The sequence below is a fragment of the Mustela nigripes genome, chromosome 3, assembly GCF_022355385.1.
Source record: "Mustela nigripes isolate SB6536 chromosome 3, MUSNIG.SB6536, whole genome shotgun sequence".
Classification (NCBI taxonomy): Eukaryota; Metazoa; Chordata; class Mammalia; order Carnivora; family Mustelidae; genus Mustela; species Mustela nigripes.
In genome coordinates, this window is record NC_081559.1 from 14,585,382 (window position 1) to 14,597,101 (window position 11,720).

General features: G+C 40.1%; 1 non-coding gene across 1 annotated transcript; it reads left to right on the top strand.

Moving 5' to 3' along the window:
* Positions 1–6,827: 6,827 nt before the first annotated feature.
* Positions 6,828–6,934, top strand: LOC132014726 (U6 spliceosomal RNA). Its single transcript, XR_009403380.1, has one exon. It is a non-coding gene; the product is annotated as a U6 spliceosomal RNA (small nuclear RNA).
* Positions 6,935–11,720: the final 4,786 nt, after the last annotated feature.

Sequence of the window (11,720 nt, forward strand, 5' to 3'; positions counted from 1 at the left end):
ATTTCTTTCATGAGTACTTTATAGTTTTCTGAGTATAGATTCTTTTTTTTTTTTTTTAAGATTTTATTTATTTATTTGACAGAGAGAGATCACAAGTGGGCAGAGAGGCAGGCAGAGAGAGAGAGGAGGAAGCAGGCTCCCTGCTGAGCAGAGAGCCCGATGCGGGACTCGATCCCAGGACCCGGAGATCATGACCTGAGCTGAAGGCAGCGGCTTAACCCACTGAGCCACCCAGGCGCCCCTGAGTATAGATTCTTAGCCTCTTTGGTTAGTTTTATTCCTACGTATCTTATGGTTTTGGGTGCAATTGTAAATGGGATTGACTCCCTAATTTCTCTTTCTTCTGTCTTGTTGGTGGTGTAGAGAAATGCAACTGATTTCTGTGCATTGATTTTATATCCGGACACTTTACTAAATTCCTGTACAAGTTCTAGCAGTTTGGGAGTGGAATCTCTTGGGTTTTCCACATACAGTACCATATCATCTGCAAAGAGTGATAGTTTGACTTCTAGGCAAGGAGTAATCTTAATAAGAGAGGCAAAGTAGGCGTGCCTGGGTGGCTCAGCAGGTTAAAGCCTCTGCCTTCAGCTCAGGTCATGACCCAGCGTCCTGGGATCAAGCCCCACATGGGTATGTCTGCTTGGCGGGGAGCCTGCTTCCTCCTCTCTCTCTCTCTGCCTGCCTCTCTGCCTACTTGTGATTTCTGTCTGTCAAATAAATAAATAAAATCTTAAATTAAAAAAAAAGGTAAGTTTCTTTGAAGTGGATAGCTGACACCGTGAATCTAATTACCTTTACTATAAAATAATATTTAACTGATGGGTATTATTGATCACAACATTAGATAACTTGGCTCTTCTCCTTTTATGTCATTTTATTTAAAAGAGGATTATACTACATTCTGTGGCTGCTGTAACAAATTAGCACAGTTTAGTGGTTTAAAATGACATAAATCCCCTCTTACAGTTCTGGAGGTCAGAAATTCAAAGCCAATTTCACTGAGCTAAGGTCAGAGTGTCAGCAGGCTGTTTTCTGGAGGCTTGGTAGGGAAAATCTTTTTCTTTTTCCAGCTTCTCATGGTCCTCTATGTTCCGTGGTCTGTGGCCACTTTCTCCATCTTGAAAGCTTATCACCTTAGCCTCTGCTTCCATCATCCCACTGCCAACTTCTCTGCTTCTGACTCTTTCTGCCTCCCTCCTATTAGGCCTGTTGTGATCATGTTGAGCCCACATGGATCATCCAAATTTGTCTTCCCCATCTCAAGATTCTTAGCATAATCACCTAGTCTACAAAGGTGACTTTATTTTACCCTGTAAGATAACATTCACTAATTCCTGAGATTAGGATGAGGACGTATTTGGGTGCCATTATTCAGCCTGACACAGTAATGAACACAAAAAGCCAATAACAGATACCAGTTTGCATTCTTTCTCTTTCGCTACTTGTGCCAGATTATTTCCTTACAAAATGATATAATTAGTTTCCACAAATCTTACATTTGTAATTAGTGTTCCACAAATCTTACACAGTAAAAGAACATGGAGATTTGAAATGGGGATGTGTATCTTTTTTTTTTTTTTTTAAGATTTTATTTATTTTATTTGACAGAGAAAGATCACAAGCAGGCAGAGAGGCAGGCAGAGAGAGTGAGAGGGAAGCAGGCTCCCCGCTGAGCAGAGAGCCCGATGCGGGACTCGATCCCAGGACCCTGAGATCATGACCTGAGCCGAAGGCAGTGGCTCAACCACTGAGCCACCCAGGCACCCGGGGATGTGTATCATTTATGAAACATTTTGTTTTTAGCTAGTAAACCAGCAAGTTAACCAGGATGAAAAGGCGTTTGCTAAAGGAAAATTTGAGTTCTATCAATATCCAAAGTTAGAATTTAATTTCAAATATTTTAAAAGATACGAGCTATTTGGGATGCCTGGTTGGCTCAGTCGGTTAAGTATCCAACTTTTGGTTTTGGCTCAGGTCATGATCTCACGGTCTTGAGATTGAGCTCTGTGTCAGGCTCCTCTCTCCGTGTGGAGCCTGCTTGAAGATTCTCTCTCTCTATCCCCCCCCCCACTTGCTCTCTCTCTAAAATAATTTTTTTTAAGATTTTATTTATTTATTTGACAGACAGAGATCACAAGTAGGCAGAGAGGCAGGCAGAGAGAGAGGGGGAAGCAAGCTTTCCACCGAGCAGGGAGCCCGATGCGGGGCTCAATCCCAGGACCCTGGGATCATGACCTGAGCTGAAAGCAGAGGCTTACCCCACTGAGCCACCCAGGCACCCCAATAAATCTTTTTTTTTTTTTTTAAGATTTTATTTATCTCACAGACAGAGATCACACATAGGCAGAGAGGCAGGCAGAGAGAAGAGGAAGCAGGCCCTCCAATGAGCAGAGAGCCTGATGCGGGGCTTGATTCCAAGACCCTGGGATCATGACCTGAGCCGAAGGCAGAGGCTCTAACCCACTGAGCCACCCAGGTGCCCCTAAATCTTTTTTTTTTTTTAAAGACAAGTAGATGAATGGAATAATATAGAAGCCCTTTAGACACATCCATACATAATATGATGAATTAGTCGTCTACAAATGCATCAAAATCAGTGGGGAAAAGAAAAGTCTTTTCAACAAATGGTCTGGAACTGGTTATCCATATGGAATAAAATAATCTCTTACCTTTACCTTACAAATTAACTTGAAGTGAATGATAGACCTAAATGTCAAACTAACAACCATTAAGTAAATGAAATCATAAACATACATTTCACAATCTTGCATCACAACTGAAGACTCTGAGTTTAGGGAAGCTGAATGTTTTATAACCAACTGCAAGAAAACCTGTCTGACCTTTGCCCTGGAAGGAGACTTCTACTGATAAGTAAGCAAACCTGCCTTCTCTTCCAAAGGAAGACCATCTTTACCTTCTAATGTTGTTGCTGTACAAACATCAATGAAAGGATATCTCCAGGACAAAATGACAGTTAATGCCTTTCTTGTAAAGACTTAGTTTACCAGTACCACTGATCATTGATTTAGGTCTCGTCGGACCACCAAGTCTTAAGGACCACAGGGCAGAGGCAAGTTGCATGAGCAAGTAGCCGTGATCCCCAAAGTATTCACTACTCTAGTATTAGTGCCCCTTCCTCAGCTGAGACGTTTTATTTTATAGGTGATCCTGTATAACCAGATGGAGGAGGAATAAAAAGCCGAAGCCTGATTTATAGATGAAATGACTCAGTATGTGGGTAAAGCCAAAAATGGGTAGCAGGAGAATTGAAGCCTTACTTACGGATGGTCCTGAAAGACAATGGCAGTGGGGGAAACCATCTCAGTCTCAGATCTTCAGTGCTGCACCTGGTCATTCATTTAGTGTGGAAAGAGAAGAGGCCCTAGGTTAGAATATCTACGGAATCATGGGCAGTGATGAACGGCCTGGCCAGCTGGTCAGAGGTATGAATGGGGAACGATTTTAAGATTGAGGAAAAAAGAGTCTGCGTTAAGAGGTATGTAGATGGACACATGGGAGTGGGGAAAAAGGGTTAAAATCTTTGAGTCACCTATTAACACTAAGAGCCCACCCACCATGAAAGAGGCATTCAACAATCAAGTGGATAAAACAACCATTCCAGTGAACGGCAGGTAGCCCCTGCTTTGGCCACCCCAGAGTTGGCAAAATGGCGCATGGAAGAAATAGCCACAATGACAGAAATGGAGGCTATACCTGGGTTCAGCAGCATGAACTCTCCATTTACCGAGGCTGGTCTAGCTATTGCCACCACTGAACGTCCAGCTTACCAGCAACGAAGATCAATGCTTAGCACTCAGTACCATTCCTCAAAGAGCTCAATGGGCCACTTGCTGGCAAGTTAGTTATTTTAGATCCTTTCAATGCTGGAAGAGCTAGAGATCCATTCTCATAGAACAGACATGTATTTTATGTATTCTTACCTTATGTGTCTACAGGACTTCAGCCAGCACCGTTGTTTTAAGGACCGTGGAGTATTTGATTCACTGGCAAGGGATCGCACATAACATCACCTTGGACCAAAGAGCCCACTTTATTTTGGTGCTGGAGACAGTCCAGACTACGGGATCCACTGGTCCTACCACATGCATCATCCACAAAGTTGCCATTTTGATGAAGTATTGGAACAATTTGCTGAAGCATTGGCTTAGATGCAATACTGTACAAAGATGAGGAGCTGTCCTTTAAGATTCACTATTCTCATTGAGTCAAGGATTTTTACATGGTGTTATGGCTCCAAATAGAATAAAACATGGGTCTGGGAATCAAGGAGTGGAAGCGGAAGTAAGCCCTCTGACTTTTACTCTTTTTTTTTTTTTTTAAAGATTTTATTTATTTATTTGACAGAGAGACCTCAAGAGTGGGAACACAAGCAGGGGGAGAGGAGGAGGGAGAAGCAGGTTCTCCGCTGAGCAGAGAGCCCGATGCAAGGCTGGATCCCAGGACCCTGGGATCATGACCTGAGCCAAAGACAGACGCAACAACTGAGCCACCCTGGCACCCCTCTGACTTTTACTCTTAATGATCCATGGGGAGACTTTGTGCTTCCCAGCCACACAAATCCAGATTCTGTGGGGGTCCTAGTCCCCCAAAGGGGCACACTTCTATTAGAAAACAAATCAAGAGTCCCACTGAGTTTTAAGATACAGCTGTTTCCTGGACGTTTGGTTTCCTTTTTATTTTATTTTATTTTTTTAAACTTTGGTTTCCTTTTGTGCAAGGACTAGCAGGCAAGGAGTCGCCATCCTGTGTGGAGTAATTCATCTAGATCATTAGGAAAAAGTAAAGCTGGTATTCCATAATGGGGACAGAGGAAATATGTGTAGAATCCAGGCGATCTACTTGAGCATAACTTAGACTCCTTTGTGACTTGGCTCCATTGTGACTGCAAATGGGCAGAGAAATTACAGCCTGAGAAGTATATGATTACCAGAGGCTCAGAGAGTTCAGAAGAATTCATTCTTTAAGACTAACTACCAAGTGTGGGAATACAAACTAGTACAACCAATCTGGAAAACAGGACGGAGATTCCTCAAAAAGTTAAAAATAGAACTACCTATAATCCAGTAATCACACTACTAGGTTTTACCGAAGAATACAAAAATACCAATTTAAAGAGATATCTATACCCTGATATTTATAGCAGCAATATCTACAACAACCAAATTATGGAAACAGCCCAAGTATCCATCAACTGATGAATAAAGACACGTCATATATATATATATATATATTATATATATAATATATATATGAATATTTAATGAATTCATGATATGTGGCATTTTTCAAGCATGCGACCCATTATGTATATAATATTCTATTATATATATATATAATATATATATTATATATAATATATATAATATATATAATATATATATAATATCTACAACAACCAAATTATGGAAACAGCCCAAGTATCCACCTCATATATGACATAGACTTATTCATTATGACGTGGATACTTGGGCTGTTTCCATAATTTGGTTGTTGTAGATATTATATATATATTATATATATTATATATATTATATATAATATATATATTATATATATATATAATAGAATATTATATACATAATGGGTCGCATGCTTGAAAAATGCCACATATCATGAATTCATTAAAAAACTTAATATTAAAGAGCACGTGAGTAAATCAGGATTTGGTGTCCTATCAGGATTTAGTGGTCAGTATTTGTACAGTGAAACTAAACTTTCAACATTATTCTCATAGTGAATACTGCTCAGGCTTCGGGGAAATACTTCACATCTCATGTCTTTTATCTTTGAAATAAAATGTGACTGCATCTAAGTGCTATAAAGGTTTATAGGCTGTGCTCATGCTCAAGTTGGAGAAGAATATATGAGTGGAAAGAGGATTTGAGCAAGTAGATAAAATAGATAAATTAATTTGTCAAGTCTTTGTTCTCAGTAGCATAAACACAATCGATTCTTGCATAATGAAATATCATTTCCCAGCAGTGCTCAGCAATCATTCTCTTCTTCTCTTTGGGTTTCAATTAATGAACTAGAAGCACTCAAGAATTATTATGGTGGCCACAATGGTTACAACAGGCAGCTTATGATCAATTTTCTATATTAAACTACTCTTACATTTTAATGCAGATCTAGACATAATAGAAGCAAAATTCTTTATATTACTTTATATTACTGCACAGATAAAGTTATTGCTTTGAGAAATGGTGAAAAAATCACAATGTAAGTGATACAACTGTTATGATAAATTTAAATTATTTTATATTTCCTGCAATAAAAATGTTACCATTTATAATAATTCCATTACAGTCAAATAAAATAGGTAAAATTTTGGTTCATTTCTGAATGTAAATATTGCTTTTAAAATTGTGTTGACATGGGGGCACCTGGGTGGCTCAGTGGGTTAAGCCGCTGCCTTCGGCTCAGGTCATGATCTCAGGGTCCTGGGATTGAGTCCCACATAGGGCTCTCTGCTCAGCAGGGAGTCTGCTTCCTCCTCTCTCTCTCTGCCTGCCTCTCTGCCTGCTTGTGATCTCTCTCTGTCAAATAAATAAATAAAATCTTTAAAAAAAAAAAAAAGAAAGTTAAACTCAAAAAAAAAAAAAAAAAGAGTTAAACTCCTCGTGACCCAGGAAGAGAAACGCCTGTTCAGTTCCTAGGGGGAATAATCCAACATTCTGCTGATGGGGCACCCCCAGCAGAATGGAGGAATTTATTACCGACATTTTTACAATTGCCACCACATCGTGATCATAAAAAGCAGAAGACATTTAGTTGGTTTATTATTGCTTTAAAATTCTCTACACACAGCGCTTGCTTCGGCAGCACATATACTAAAATGGGAATGATACAGAGAAAATTAAAGTGGCCCTTGGGCAAGGATGACACTCAAATTTGTGAAGTGTTTCATATTTTAAAAAAATAATAAATTTCTTTACACACAGTGCACCTCCTTTTGTCTGAACCTGGGGAAGAACACTGGCTTATACAGCAAACAAACAGTAAGATCTGTTGCGTCAGAGAGAAACTAGGAAGCATGTACCGGGGTGGATTCTAGGCATATCTGTTTAAAAAGGATAAAACAGTGGTGTCTGATTGGCTCAGTCAGAAGAATACGCAACTCTTGATCTCAGGGTTGTGAGTTCAAGCCCCACGTTGGGTGTACAGATTACTGAGGTAAAAACTTTAAAAACAAATATATATGTATGTATATATATATATATATATATATATATATATATATATATATAAAATAGTAAGGGCCAAGTATATTTATATGGTTTCATTCATTCGGGATTTGAGATTTTAGTGTTAGCTTGAGTACCCCCCCGATACTGGATCTGAATATGTGCCTGTTTGGTTAACTGAAGCCTGGATTCAACACTGGCTGAGTCATTCTAGTTGAGATGCTGGCTATACCCCAGCATACTGTTTTATGGGGTCAGCAAACTAAGGATTGTGGGGCCCCATCTATTTTTGTAGATGGAGTTTTATTGGAAGACATTTATTTATTTATGTATTGTCTGTGGCTGCTTTCATGCTACAATGGCAATATTAAGTTGTTGCAACAGAGACCTGATGGCTCTCAAAGCCCGAAATATTTATTATCTGGTCCTTTACAGGAAAAGGCCTATGGGCTCCTGCTATAGAGGAAAGAAGTCTACAGGTTTAGGGAGATGGGAATGTTGGTATGGATTTTGTTGATGTGTCAAAATACAACTCACAAAGGAAGTTAACAAACTGTTACATAAATGATATTCTATCTTTCTGCCCTAAAAATACACCTTCATAATGACAGAATTAAAACATGTGTAAAGCTATGGTTTTTATGACTGAAGGTCAATAAACTAACAAAACTAGCTTTACTTAACTATTGCACATGTCCGGGTGTTCTGTAATGGTCTAGTGTGTTTGAGCAAAAAATAAAATAGACACATAATTCATTTATTCCATAAAGTTAATTTTCTTCCCTTCGTCTCAGCAATTTTTGTAATCCCTATTTTTGTAATCAAGATCTTCATATCTTTCATGTTCTGTTGGCACTTATGCCAAATTAGCCTGCTTTGGGTCATAGTATTTCTTGGATAGATTTTTTTTAAAATAATCTTTTCAGGTTTATTGAGGCATAATTCATATAAAGGATAGTTGTTGTTGTTGTTGTTGTTAAGGTTTTATTTATTTGTCAGAGAGAGAGAGGGAGAGAGAGTGAGCACAAGCAGGCAGAGGCAGAGGAAGAAGCAGGCTCCCTGACGAGCAAGGAGCCCAATGTGGGACTTGATCCCAGGACACTGGGATCATGACCTGAGCCAAAGGTAGTTGCTTAACTAACTGAGCCACCCAGATGCCCTAAAGGATAGTTTTTAAATTAATTTATTTATGTATTAATTAATAGGATTTTATTTATTTGACAGAGAGAGAGAGAGCCAGAGAGCATAAGTGGGGGGACTGGGGTTGGATCCTAGGCCCCTGGGATCATGACCTAAGCCAAAGGCAGACGCCCAACCTACTGAGCCACCCAGGTGCCAATTTTTTAAAATTGAAGAAATTTTGCTCTGTTGAGACAGTAGCAACTGGAATTATCAATAAAATTTTATTTTCTTTTAAAAAATATTTTATTTATTCATTTGAGAGAGAGAGAGACAAAGAGAGCACAATCAAGGGGAGAGGCAGGGGGAAGGGGAGAAGCTGACTCCCCACTGAACTGGGAACCCAACATAGGTCTCGATCCCAGGACCTGGAGATCATGACCTGAGCTGAAGGCAGACACTTAACCAACGGAGTCACCCAGGCACCCCTATCAACACAATTTTCTTTTTTTTTTCCTTTTTTACTTTTTACTTATTTTTTTTTTAAAGATTTTATTTAATTTGACAGAGAGAGATCACAAGTAGATGGAGAGCAGGCAGAGAGAGAGAGAGAGGGAAGCAGGCTCCCTGCTGAGCAGAGAGCCCGATGTGGGACTCGATCCCAGGACCCTGAGATCATGACCTGAGCCGAAGGCAGCGGCTTAACCCACTGAGCCACCCAGGTGCCCCTTTTTACTTATTTTTTAAATTTCTTTTCAGTGTTCCAGAATTCATTGTTAATGCACCACACCCACTGCTCCATGCAATCTGTGCCCTCCACAATAAGAGGCTCTACAAGGTTGTGCTTTTAACTAAGCATCGAAACCCTATAACCTGCACAATTAGACTCTAGGTCTGATATTCGGCCGTATCAGCCCTGCAGCTGCACAAGATAGGAAATCCTTTTGAGACCACCTTGGAGGGTTTCTGGTTCTTCATCTCTACCTTGTTTTGAGAACTTATTTTTCCCCTTCGGTAAGATCTATAATGCAGTTGGAAATAGCCATCCACTTCACAATCTTTCATAATCCCTACTGTTGTCATCAAGAGGTATGTGACCACCCATTGTTTTGTCCCCTACTGGCCTTCCATCCCATGCCACCATCAGCGACAATCTGAATCATCTTGTTGCCATTGCATTCCACACTATCAAGGGCAGGTGTCTGTCCTTCATGAGGTTGTCAAATATGTGTTTAACCTGGCCCAGAATTCCATCTTGTTTCAAGGGCCCGTTCCTGTTTTAAAAACAGTATCTGACTCAGATCGTTCAGAAGATTTTAATGAAGGAATGATACACAGGGGTGTCAGCAAGGTTATGACACCAACAAGGGACGCCGAACTATGCAGAGACTAGCAGCAGGGGAAACCATCATCAGCCCTAGATCTGAGAGGTCAAGGAGAGAAAATGATAGTACTGTGGCTCCGAGAGGGCTGGAGGACCAGAGGAGGAGACTACCTCAGCTGTGGGCAGACGGGGATAGGCGCCTGCGGGATAACATGGCTCGGAGCTGGATGAGGAGCAAAACGGAAGCTTCGAAACCTGCTTTCTTCTCAGGCTCAGCATATTGATGCTCCCTGTTGGTGGAACCCAACTGGAGGCAAGTTTACAAGGGAGCCCAGGGGGTGTAGTCTGTGGGAATTTGCTCCAATAGTCACAATACAGGGCAAAGAATGCAGAGAATGATCTGAGGATATGTGGGGAGGGTGGAGAATGGAGAACAATCGGCAAAAAGATGTTTCTAATTCTTTCTTTTCAGTAAAATGCAAAGAGGACCTAATTGAGATGTGAAGGTGAGGTAACAGACCAAAAATATAAAATAAACATAATTATATATATATATATATATATATATGCCTAGTTAATCATATTTTCATATGATTTTTGGTCTCTCAAAAGCACTGCCAAAAATTAAATAATGTTGCTATAACAGTGTCCCATCTTATTATTTTTGTGAAAAATGTTTTTTAGGTTTTATATGTATTAAAACAAAAACAGGAATAAGGTTGATATTGAATCATGGCTAATACTAGTAACAAACAGTATTCACTCATAAATACATGAACTAATTGAAAAACTGCCTGTCCATCTGGAGAGATGCATTTCCAATGGAAATTTCCTTATTTTTACTGCTTTATCAAATTTTTTTTTGGTGTGGAGGTTTTGTGTGTGTGTGTGTGTGTGTGTGTATGTGTGTGTTTAACCAATTATGTAACAAAAGTGTAATGACAACTTGATCCTGAAGAAATATTTAAGAGTTTAAGGGACACCTGGCTGGCTCAGTCAGTTAAGAGTAGGCCTTGGGAGAAGATATTTGCAAATGACAGTACAGACAAAAGGTTGATATTCAGGACCTATAAAGAACTCCTCAACTCAACACACACAAAACAGATAATCATATCAAAAAATGGGCAGAAGATATGAACAGACACTTCTCCACTGAAGACATACAAATGGCTATCAGACACATGAAAAAGTGTTTATCATCACTAGCCATCAGGGAGATTCAAATTAAAACCACATTGAGATACCACCTTACACCACTTAGAATGGCCAAAATTAGCAAGACAGGAAACAACATGTGTTGGAGGGGATGTGGAGAAAGGGGAACCCTCTTCCACTGTTGGTGAGAATGCAAGTTGGTGCAGCCACTTTGGAGAACAGTGTGGAGATTCCTCAAGAAATTAAAAATAGAGCTTCCCTATGACTCTGCCATTGCACTCCTGGGTATTTACCCCAAAAATACAGATGTAGTGAAAAGAAGGGCCATCTGTGGGCGCCTGGGTGGCTCAGTGGGTTAAGCCGCTGCCTTCCGCTCAGGTCATGATCCCAGGGTACTGGAATCGAGTCCCGCATCGGGCTCTCTGCTCAGCGGGGAGCCTGCTTCCCTCTCTCTCTCTGCCTGCCTCTCTGTCTACTTGTGATCTCTGTCTGTCAAATGAACAAATAAAAAATCTTAAAAAAAATTACTGTATATTTAAAAGAAGGGCCATCTGTACCCCAATGTTTATAGCAGCAATGGCCACGGTCGCCAAACTGTGGAAAGAACCAAGATGCCCTTCAACGGATGAATGGATAAGGAAGATGTGGTCCATATACACTATGGAGTATTATGCCTCCATCAGAAAGGACAAATACCCAACTTTTGTAGCAACACAGATGGGACTGGAAGAGATTATGCTGAGTGAAATAAGTCAAGCAGAGAGAGTCAATTATCATATGGTTTCACTTATTTCTGGAGCATAACAAATAGCATGGAGAACAAGGGGAGATGGAGAGGAGAAGGGAGTTGAGGGAAGTTGGAAGGGGAGGTGAACCATGAGAGACTATGGACTCTGAAAAACAATCTGAGGGTTTTG